The sequence below is a fragment of the Rhea americana genome, unplaced genomic scaffold (genome assembly GCF_003343005.1).
Source record: "Rhea americana isolate MKP2758 unplaced genomic scaffold, rheAme1 scaffold_393, whole genome shotgun sequence".
NCBI lineage: Eukaryota > Metazoa > Chordata > Aves > Rheiformes > Rheidae > Rhea > Rhea americana.
This window is the reverse complement of record NW_028186527.1, coordinates 113,465-125,139: the sequence shown is the minus strand read 5'-3', so window position 1 is coordinate 125,139 and position 11,675 is coordinate 113,465. Positions and strand designations below refer to the sequence as shown.

The window sequence follows — 11,675 nt, the reverse complement described above, 5'->3', positions numbered from 1 at the left end:
AGTCAGGGGTCACACATTTGGTGAAGGCTGGATGGAGCAGGAGATTCACACTCTTCTATTCTGTTCCACTCAGTACCTCCTTTTTTCAGGGGATGCCCTTTCCTAGCCCTGAGAAGCCCTTCAGGATATTGGGGAGGAGTTGTGCAATTCCCTGCACCCTTTGCACTGGGCTCCCATAGGAAAGAGACCTTACCCATCCTATTTGCATGCTTCCCCTTATGCTGTTTGTTTGCTGCTCTACAGCCTTGCAGCATGCCTGTATCAGTGCAGGGAAGATGCAGACGAAAGAGAAAGATTGTGAAAGCCCCGGCAGCTCCAGCCCCCAGATCACCACGACCAAGAACATAGAAAGCCTTGTGAGAAATATGTGTGTTGGGGTATGGTAATYGAGATCATGAACAAGACCAAGAACAGGATGCTCCAAGACTTCAGGTACTTGTCCCTGCTCCCTTTCTGCATTCTGCCACCCTGCATATGCTCTGGCAACTCATCCACACCTCTCTCCAACAACAGCCCCTTCTGTGGGTCCCAGCACTCGACTTCCTCTGCACCCCACTGTTCTCAAGCTCCCCACGTTGCTTCCTCTCTCCATGCTTGGGGAGAAGGCACCAAAGTGCAGGCTCAGGGCCAAATGCAGGAATGCTTTTCAGTGAATTCCACTAGTGCTTTCTGGWCTTGCTGTCTGCATGCACCAGCTACTAATGACAGTGAACCAAGCTGTTCAAATGCACACACTGCAAGAAAGTCATCCTTTACCCATGTTTGAAGCCCTTTATGAGCTAATTCAGTCTGAGCCCCTTGTAGTTCTTGTGGGATGAACTCTCATCTCCTTCAAACAGGGGAACTAACAGTGCACACAGGTGACCAAAAGCAAGCACACCATAGATTTACACTTACTATTACATTTCTTGTTTCATTCTTTGTTCCCCTCCAAGAAACAACAATCAGTTTGCAGGTTTTGATGTCAACTGAGCACTGAATTGACATTTTCAGGGAAGAACCCAGGTGTAATAGGAAGCAGTTATCATAGCATGGACAAATACCTTTTTAAGGCAAAGAACATAGGAAGCAGAAGAGAGGGAGATCACTGAAAGAATCCCATGGGAATTTCTGACATAATCAGTATGGTTCAATGCATTCATGAATGACAAGGGAGAGGCATAAGTAATATACTGAAACTTGTGGATGGCAGTGGCAGAGAGGAGCAAAAGCCAGTGGTTCCCCTGTTTATGACAGTGACTTCTTTGGACCATGCTGCTGCTATCCTGCAGCCACTCTGAAGGCATGCCTTGGGTTCAACAAGGCTTGGTGAAGGTGGGGTTAGAAATTACACTGATCTCCCTGCTGTAGATAGTGGTGATGTTTGCTCTTTGAGAAGGCTGAAACTCCCTTTCAGTAGTGGTACCACTTCATAACAGTCATGGATGTATAGGCAAGAGCAAATGTGAGCTCTCCCCATCCCATCTACTTTTATCGCCTCTTTTCATCTGGACTTATGCAATCATTTCTTACCAGTCCCACTCTTTCTGCAGGAGTTACTGCTTCAGTGGCCAGGTTCACAGCCCTCTCCCATTCAAGATCTGCCCAGGCTCCAGGGAAAAATTGCATTTGCAAAGACTCCATACAGCCTGAGTGGGAGTGTGGGTGTCATGGTGTGCAAGTTCAACTCTTCTGTCCTGAGCCATCATGTTCTCCAGTCCCTTTGGCTATATCCTTTATCACCTGAAATTTAACCTAGAAACCTTCACAATGGATAATCACTTGAGGAGACTCTGTGCTGTCTATTCCAAAATGATGAGGAACAAATCTTATAGCACCTCCATGTTCTTCCAGTGAGCCAGAGCAGATTCTGAACATGAAACCCTGGAGGTCTCCAAGGGGAACATTTGTGTCAGAGTCAAGATGTTCAACAACAGCAGAGTTGTCCTGAAAGTTCAGATAGAGGATATGGACCCCCATACACACCTTATTCCAAAAAAAATGCATGAGTGAGGACTGGTACAATTGCCATGGCTAACTTCCTACATGAGCTATTCTTTGACAGCATTGTTAGAAAACTTACTGAGCTATCCCATCTCTGGTTGGTCAGTAGTCATCAGTGATAATTAGTGGTGACAGATCCAGCGGCAAATGGACAAACACTACTAGGGAGAAGTTCAGCCTACCCCTTCCTGACTGATGCATGCCTAGCCAGCAAGACCCTTCTGGTATCTTCTGGACATGGTGATCTTCCTAATAAACTAATAATTCTTAGCAGTTTTGTAGGGGAAAATGTGGAAGAATGTCAAGGAGATAGGTGATGGAAGGTAGGCAGACCATTCCATGAGAAAAGGAGCATCAATATGAATAGGAGCACCAATATGAATATATAGCACTTGAACAGGTTGCCCAGAGAGGCAGAATCTCCTTCTCTGGAGATATTCAAAACCTACCTGAATGCAATCCTGTCCAACACACTCTAGATGACCCTGCTTGAGCAAGGAGGTTGGACTAGATGGTCTCCAGAGGTCCCTTCCAACCTCAACCATTCGGTGATTCTGTAATAGGGCATGTTGACCCACAGTCATGGTTATGCAGCTGAACCTGTGGCAGTGTGGTGATACACCTGAGCTTTGAGTCAAAATTAGCAACGAACTCAATACACATACTGTGCATGTGTATGGTACCTAAAAATTTCTTACAGAGCCTCCGCTATTGTTCCTCACCATGGACCAACACTCAGCAGTGCCTTGGATTCTCCCGCGCCTTTATTGCCTTGATCAGGAAACTGCTGGAGAACCCCCGCTTAAACACAAAGGCAATAAATGCTTAGTATTAMCAACAGTGTGCCTTGTGTTGTGTGTCTGTCCTTGCTGGGGGTCCAGCTGGTGCCCTCACCTCACCCTTACAAGCTTGTTAAATCCTAACTAATGTTTGTGTTAGCTAATAAAAAAAAATATTTTTTTAATCCTTGTAAGATGCATACATTSTCCTTGCAGAAACTCCTAATGCATGGATAAAGGTGCCCAAATAAAGTGAAACAATGAGATACAGTGACACTTCTGAGAGAGTAACACTGCAGCCTTCTATACAAACCTGCAAGTTTTGCCACTGTATCCTTCCTGTGCTCTGCCACATGTTTACAGCAGTTTCTATATGTGTCTTTAGGTGCAGGCATGTGCATGAGCTCACACATACAGATATCATTATATCAGGGCAGTAGCTAGGCTCCACTGAAGATGTTGTGGATTGACCTACAGATTTATCTCCCGCGTGACCAGTTGCCCCAGGGCTTTGGGTTAGCCCCTGCAGGAGGCTACTGCCTGCTTTCTATCAGGGATTACTTATTTGTGTTGGAAAGGAGACCCAAGTAGCATCCTGGGCATCAGTCTCTTCTGTACTTCTTGTACTGGACTTATCACAACCTCCCTGTGCTTGCTCAGCGGCATTTTTGCCACATAACCTATTCCCATTTCCCATCTTGCCCCAGGGTTCCTCCCTGAGTGTGCTGTCTCCAGCATGTCTTTCCCATAAGCCAGCACCTACAGTAGAAAAAACAATAGAAGAAGAGTTGGTCTTTCCAAACTGGTACCTCTATGCCAAGAAAACACACACTACAGGAGGCTGATACACTGGATAGCGTCTGCTGAGGTCATCACCTCAGGCAAACAAGAAAACATGTTATTTCCAGGAAGAGCTGGCCCCAGTTGTGGGCAGCTCATGAGCAGCAAAGCACAGAGGGCAACAGCTCCCTGCTCCCTGCACCTTGGGGGTGCTCAAGATGGCCTCACACCCTGGAGTGGCCGTGGGGGTATGTGCTGGGACCCTGGAGCAGCATACATGCTGCAGGGCTGCTAGCGCAGGGAGCGTGGAAGGGAGGGGAGACGGGCAGAAAAGAGACAGCTCCCCCAGTCTAGCAGCAGCCATGCCTCCACATCTACAAGATAGCCCTGGGAGGAAAGCAAGGGCTGCCCAGGCAGAAGCAGGGGCATTGCTAGCACAACTGAGAAATCCCTTGACAGCCCAGAAGTCAGTTGCCTTGCCGCTATGTAGCTGGAGTGTAGGGCAGGCTGTGGCACTGGGTGGAGCTGAGTCACAGAAACAGAAACTTTTCTCCTCCCAGATGCACAGAGCCAGCCCACCTTGTGCCACTCCAATCCCTCTCCTCCCTTTCCCAGGGCAGCGCACACATYCCAGGGATGAGGGACAGACTGGATCAGCTTTGTCTTCCCAGCCACCCACCCTCTGCAGCAGGGTGCACTTGTCCATGCCACTCAGGGCAGCATGCACAGCACTAGACCTTCCTCTCTCACACAGCACTGGATTCCCAGCAGCCCCACACTAGCAGGGCTAACTTCACTCTTGACACCAGCAGGAAACAGCTGTGAGCAAGTCACTGCCACTTGCCCCCTCACAGTAGGCATTCCTTGACCCACTCACATATATTTCCCCTTCCCATGGATATGGCTGTGGATTTGGTCCCTAGGCAGTCAGGGTCCCCATGGCATCTTACTCCCACATGCACCTTTTCATACCTCCTCCCCTAGTCTTCCATCCTAGACATTACCTGGCCCATCCTCAACTGTGTCTCCCCACAACAATGTAGAAAGCACTTCTGTTTTCACTTCCCTTCTCAGCCTCCCTCTTGCTTTCCTGTGAGGCTTAGGGGAGAAATGAAAAACTCTGCTTCAACAGTAGCATGTTTGCCACCACAAGCAGGTAAAACCATCAGACAAATGCAAGTATGAGAATGCTCTTCCTCAAAATGATTAGAACTGTGATCTTGCAAGGTAGCAAAGCACTTTGGATATGACCATGCTTTGAGTAACAGGCAGTATTTTCCTTCGTAATGAGATTTGTTCCAAATCCCTCCCTCATTCCTAGCTGAAGGGCTCTCCTCTAGACCCTGCTGTGTGCTGGATCCTAGATATGGGAGAAGTGGGGGGCTTTCCAATGCAAATGCAGCTGTGATGTTCTTCCCTCATCCAGCTCTTCCCTACGTACACATGTACACACGCATGCAGAAACACATACCTCCAAAAACATATTCTTGTGACTTAGGCATGTCCTGAGATATTGGAGCCCAGATGATGCAGCTGGACCAGATCACAGCAAGACCTTCGATCACAGACAGCTGAACCGCTGGAGCAGAGGAGTTGCAGAGACAGATACAGAGATGTTCAGTGAGATCCTCACCAATGTTGCCAAAGAAATGCTTATGCAGGAAGCTGTCAGTGGCAATAGATGGCAGAGAGGGAGCACTACAGAAAATGAGAAGGTGCAGGGCTTTGTAGCTGAAGCCTCTGAGGATCACAGTCCTAATATTACTGATCTTTCCCATACCCAGAAAGACACTGACATCTCTCACCAGGCTCTTGGTGCTCAGGTCCATGGTGCTTGGAGAGCTGGAGCTGCTGGAGCTGTCATAGCTTGATTTCCCTCCTGCTTGCGTACACCCTGTGCTGCCAGGTGAGGGCTGCAAACACAGTACCTGGAGAAGAGTGGAAATGAGCTGCTTAGGGTCACCCCAAGGCTACTGGAAATCCAGCAAGAGAAGTGCAATGATACTGGACATTGCTCAGCTCGTCCTCAGCACCCTGACATGCTTCTCAGGTGCAGGCAATGTGTGAACTTTTGACTGCGTCCAGTCTCTTCCAACAGTGAGACAAGCCAGAACATGGCTGAAAGAAGAAAAGTTTCTCATCGTGGTTTCTTTCCTAAAGGGTGTCTGACTACTCCATCTCTCTCTCTACTAATACAACCTTTTGCCTGTGTCTGCATATTACCTTCTTTGCTTTCTACCTCATTGTGCTGCCTGTATCTGACACTGAATTTTCAGTTCTCAGGTTAAAAAAGGCTTTGGATATGTCTGGGCTGTCCTTTCCTGCGCTGATGAACTGCTGTACAAGAAGGTCAGCAAGCAGATGTGTTATTCCAGCTGTCAGTAGCATCTACACTGGCTTGCCAGACTGGCCTCCAAAACGTGCATGGGTCCCCTCATTTCCTGCAAGGACCTCTCCATTGGTCCCCTGGTCATATAGACTTTCTCAGTATCTCTTCCTCCGCAATGACAGGAAGGCCAAACAGACATGGGAAGAGGGACTCTGAGCAATTCATATGGGTGTAAATCATGGTCTGGGCCACCTGCTCAGTAGCTAAGAACCTGGAAAAGCTGCACCTCTCCCTGCATCATTACCCAGAGGCAGGAGATGGATGCACACTGCCAGCAGGGGCAAGGGGCTGCTGGTTCTTTCAATGACCACCTTCATGATGACTTTAGAGGCACTCCATCTGGGTGCTGTCACCCATCCTGGTCCTGCTTCTGCCACATAGCTCCCATTGTAGCTTCTCTAACTCATGCCTCCACACTAAGCCCACCATCACACCTGCCTGACACTTGTATTGTGAAAAAAGGCTCTGTAAACTTGAGCACTAGGGTAGAGCACAGGCTATGGTGTTTTGTCAGCATTTCTGTGCTCATGGTGTGTTTCAAGGCAACAGTTTGCCTCATCCAGAAGTGAAGAAGCATTAGTGATCATGTGATCCCTCTCAGGCATGTCCACAAATGTTTTGCGATGTTGGTGAAACAAATCAGTGCTCCTGATTAGGGCTTGATATGCTATTTCACTAGCCATGCCAGACCAGTCTGGTGGTGCTGCTTCCACCCCTACATGGTTTTCAAGAGCCTTTCTTTTTCAGGAGTCATCCACATTTAATTGGCACAAATGCCCATGTTGAACCAGAAGAAGGAATAGGCTGGCCTAAAAAGAAACATTTCTGTCAGTCTGTTTCTCTATCAGCTCCTACAGGAAGGAGGAAGGGGCAGGGGAACAGGTTGTGTGGAGCTGGAAAAAGGTGCTGCCAGCCCACATTCTATGGAGCATCCTATAACACCCCATCAAAGGCTTTCAGTCTGCAGCTGTCAGGAACTCTCCAAGTAAGTAGAAAGCCAAAAGGAAGACACTAATGAGGAAAAGAGAAGAGAGAAGGCTGCTTGCACGAAGTAGGGTATTGCTAGATGTAGAGACTAGTCGTAAGCACACTTGGAGGGATGGGTCAGACTACATTTTATATCAGCATAACATATGGGATCTCTACTCCAGACAATTTTCCCTCTAACAGGAAGAAATCAGCTCCTGCTTCCAGGCAGCAGAGGGTGAAAAGCCATTGTGAAGCTTCTGGTAGTCCTCTGACACAAAAAGCATCACCTCTAGATCCCCAAGACTTCAGTAGGACAGCAAGTCCTTTCACACCATGAGTTTCCAATGGTGTGCTATGCATGCACTCTGCAGCCACACATCTCCACACTGCTCCCTGTCTTGCTCACTGCAGGCTGAGCTGTGTGTCATCAAACCCTCCAAAGTCCAGGACACTGGACCTGCCGCTGCTCTGTACCTGTGACATGTGCAAGGGTCATGGATCAGCTGTGAGTGCACATGACGGCAATTCTACACCTGATGCTGTCCAAGAGAGCATCTCCTTCTCTGTTTAAGGAGCACAGCCAGGGTTGATAGCACCATGCTTCTTACACATTCCCACAGGTTGGGCATGAATGTAACCCCATCCCGGTGACCTCAGTTTCTGCCACTACCCTTTCTCCTCCAGAGCTATCCTAAGCCTGTAGAGTCCCTCTGCTCCATGTTATTAAGATATTTCATTGACACACCCAGGCAATATAAACAAAGGCAGGATAAGAGCAGACATCCACCCTGCCCCGTATCCGTCCCCAACAATGACCAGGAAAGGGATGGGCCTTATCCCATCTCCTGCTGCTCCTGGGCACATCTTCTGCAGGCTTGTGGGGTCTCTGCTTCCTGGATGATGAGTGTGCAGGAGAGAAGGCGCTCCAAAGCCATGGTCACCAGCATCCTACATCTCCATTGTCCATGTGCCATGCTGGTACTCAAGGCCATAACTGAGGTGGTGCTGCCCTAACTGGCCACAGCTACTGCCATTGTTCAAACAGTCAACATCCACAATGGGGAACCCATCCTTACCTCCTTTCTTATGTCTCATCATGCTGCTCCCAGTTTCCTTGCTCCACACCTGCATGCAATTCATTGCTAGCCTAGCTCAGTCCTTCCCAGCCTCCTGCAGACCCCTGCACATCCCATCTCATCCTTTCTCTGAGCTCTGTGCAGATGGAGAAAACACAATGCTTTTTTCTCCCCAAAGTGAAACATCTGCCCAAATGTTTGGCCCCTGGCTTACATCTCCACTATCTCTTCTCCTGTGCTTGCACCAAGGATATCTGCCACCTACTTCTTTCCCATGTAAGGAACAGACACCGAAGCCCACTATAGGATGGGAGGGTGGGTGCCTACAATAAGAAAGGGGAGATCATGTAAAGGAAGCAGGAGAAAGAAGAGCAAGGCTTGACAGCAGCAAATCTGCACTGCAATAACAGGAGCATTTATGGTCCAGTCATGGTAAGGGGGCCTCTTTTTCCCACCCACAGCCCCCAAACCATATAGTCTGTTATCCTCATAGAATCATAGAATCACAGAATCAATAAGGTTGGAAGGGACCTTGGGAGATCATCTAGTCCAACTTCCCTGCTCAGCAGGGTCACCTAGAGCATGTTAGACAGGGTTGCATCCAGGCAGGCTTTGAATAACTCCAGAGAGGAGACTCCACAAACTCTCTGGGCAATCTGTTCCAGTGCTCCATCACTCTCACAGTGAAGACATTCCCCCTCACGTTCAGGCGGAACTTCATGTGCTTCAATTTCTGCCCATTGCCTCTTGTCCTGTCACACAGGACAACTGGAAAGAGTTTGTCCCCATCCCCTTGCCACCCTCCCTTCAGGTACTTATACACATTGATAAGATCCCCCCTCAGTCTTCTCTTCCCCAAGCTGAAGAGGCCCAGCTCTCACAGCCGTTTTTCATAGGCAGATGCTCCAGCCCTCTGATCATCTTTGTAACCCTATGCTGGACTCTCTCCATTAGCTCCATATCTCTCTTGTACTGGGGAACACAGAACTGGACACAGTACTCGAGATGACACCTCACCAGGGCTGAGTAGAGAGGCAGGATCACCTCCCTCGACCTGCTGGCAACACTCTTCCTAAKGCACCCCAGGAKACCATTGGCCTTCCTGGCCACAAGGGCACATTGCTGGCTCATGGTCAATGTGTCATCCAACAGCACTCCCAGGTCTTTCTCTGCAGAGCTGCTCTCCGGAAGGTCAGCCCCCAGCTTCTACTGGTGCATAGGGTTATTTCTCCCGAGGTTCAGGACTCTGCACTTGTCCTTCTTGAACCTCAGGAGATTCCTCTCCACCCAACTCTCCAGCCTGTTCAGGTCTCTCTGAGTGCCAGCACAGCCCTCAGGGGCATCAGCCACTCCTCCCAGCTTGGTATCATTGGCAAACTTGCTGAGGAGGCACTCTGTCCCTTCATCCAGGTCATTTACRAAGATGTTGAACAGGCTGGGACCCAGTCCTGAGCCCTGGGGGACACCACTAGCCACAGGCCTCCAACTAGACTCTGAACCACTCATGATGACCCTCTGCACTCTGCCTTTCAGCCAGTTCTCAATCCACCTCACTGTCCRCTCGTCTAACCCACACTTCCTGAGCTCCATCTAGGAGGATGTTACGGGAGACAGTGGCAGAAGCCTTGCTGAAGTCAAGGTACACAACGTCCACTGCTCTTCCCTCATCTACCCAGCCAGTCATTCCATCAGAGAAGGCTATCAGATTGGTTAAGCAGGATTTCCCCTTGGTGATTCCATGCTGACTACTCCTGATCACCTTCTTATCCTCCATGTGCCTGGAGATGACATCCAGAATGAGCTGTTCCATCCCGATTCCAGGGATGGAGGTGAGGCTGACTGGCCTATAGTTGCCTGGGTCCTCCTTCTTGCCCTTTTGGAAGACTGGAGTGACATTGGCTTTCTTCCAGTCCTCAGCACCTCTCCAGTTCTCCAGGACCTTCCCAAGATGATGGAGAGTGGCCTGGCAACAACATCCGCCAGCTCTCTCACGACCCGTGGGTGCATCCCATCAGGGCCCATGGATTTGTGGATGTCTAGCCTGCCCAGAAGGTCTCTAATCCTCTCCTCCTCAACCAAAGGAAAGTCTTCTCTTCTCCAGATTTTCTCCCTCATGTCCAGGCTGCAGGATTCTTGAGGGTTGCCCTTAGCAGTGAAGACTGAAGCAAAGAAGGCATTCAGTAATTCTGCCTTCTCTGTATCCCTCGTCACCAGGACCCCCACCCCATTCAGTAGCGGGCCCACATTTTCCCTAGTCCTCCTCTTGCTGCTGATGCATTTGAATAAGCCCTTTCTGTTGTCCTTAATGTCCCTTGCCAGACTCAATTCCAAATGGGCTTTAGCCTTCCTCACAGCATCTCTGCGTACTCTGACTGCATTCCTACAATTCTCCCAAGTAGCCTGCCCCCTTTTCCACATTCTGTGTACTTTCTTCTTCTGTCTGAATTTGGCCAAGAGCTCAATTCTCACCCATGCAGGTCTCCTGCCCCTTTTGCTGCACTTCTTATTCATAAGGATGCACCGTTCTTGAGCTTGGAGGAAGTGATGTTTGAATACTAGCCAGCTCTCCTGCACCCTTCTTCCTTCCAGGACCTTAACCCATGAGATTCCTCCAAGTAGGTCTCTGAAGAGTCCAAAGTCTGCTCTCCTGAAGTCCAGGGTTGCAATCCTGCTTCCTTCCTTACGTCTTTCCTGCAGGAATCTGAACTCCACCTCGTGGTCACTGCAGCCAAGACTGCCCCCGACCTTCTTATCTCTAACCAGTCCGTCTCTGTTGCTAAGGACGAGATCCAGCGGGACACCCTTCCTCGTAGGCTCCTCCACCATTTGTGACAAGAAGTTATCATCAATGCATTGCAGGAGCCTTCTGGACTGCTTGTGCCAAGCTATATYGTCCTTCCAGCAAATATCAGGATGTTTGAAGTCCCCCACAAGAATCACAGCCTGTGATCATGATGCTACTTCCAGCTTTCTATAGAAGGCCTCATCAACTTTCTCCTCCTGGTCAGGTGGCCTGTAGTAGACACCCACAACAGTGTCCCCCATGTTAGCCTGCCATTTAATCTTTACCTATAAGCTCCCAACTGCCCCTTCCTCCTCCCCCCCTAGGCAGAGCTTGATGCATTCCAGTTGCTCTCTCACATAAACTCCACCACCTTGCCTTCCTGGCATGTCTTTCCTAAAAAGCACACAGGTATCCATGACAGCATTCCAGTCATGTGAGCTGTCCCACCACATCTCCATGATTGCAATATCATGGCCCTGTGACCACACACAGATACCTCGCTCCTCCTGTCTGTTCCCCGTGCTGCATGCATTGGTATACACACATTTCAAAGACGTAGTCATGCCTGCAGGTTTCCCAGGAAGGGAGTACAGGGGGTCCACCATAGCCATGTCCCAAAAGCACATCCCCAGCTGCATGTACCTGTGGGAGACCCCCCAACCCAACTTGTGTTTTTTACACTACCCTCTCTCTATGACACCCCCCTTCCCCCTCCTACCTAGTTCCCTTGCATGGCCATGTTTTCTGCCACATAGCCTCTCGTATCCAGCCCTGGAGTTTCCAGCACCTCCCAAAAACCCTTCAATACCTTTATGGTGCAACTAGCTATGTATACGCAGGGATCTTGTGTCATGTGGGTTGCCACTGAGTGTCTAACACCTGCATGGGGCAACACAAGACCTACCGGAGACCCA

The 11,675-nt window shown here is 49.4% G+C and overlaps 1 pseudogene; it reads left to right on the top strand.

Moving 5' to 3' along the window:
• The first annotated feature begins 240 nt into the window (after positions 1 to 240).
• Positions 241 to 1,992, top strand: LOC146590962 (uncharacterized; annotated as a pseudogene).
• The last annotated feature ends 9,683 nt before the right edge of the window (positions 1,993 to 11,675 follow it).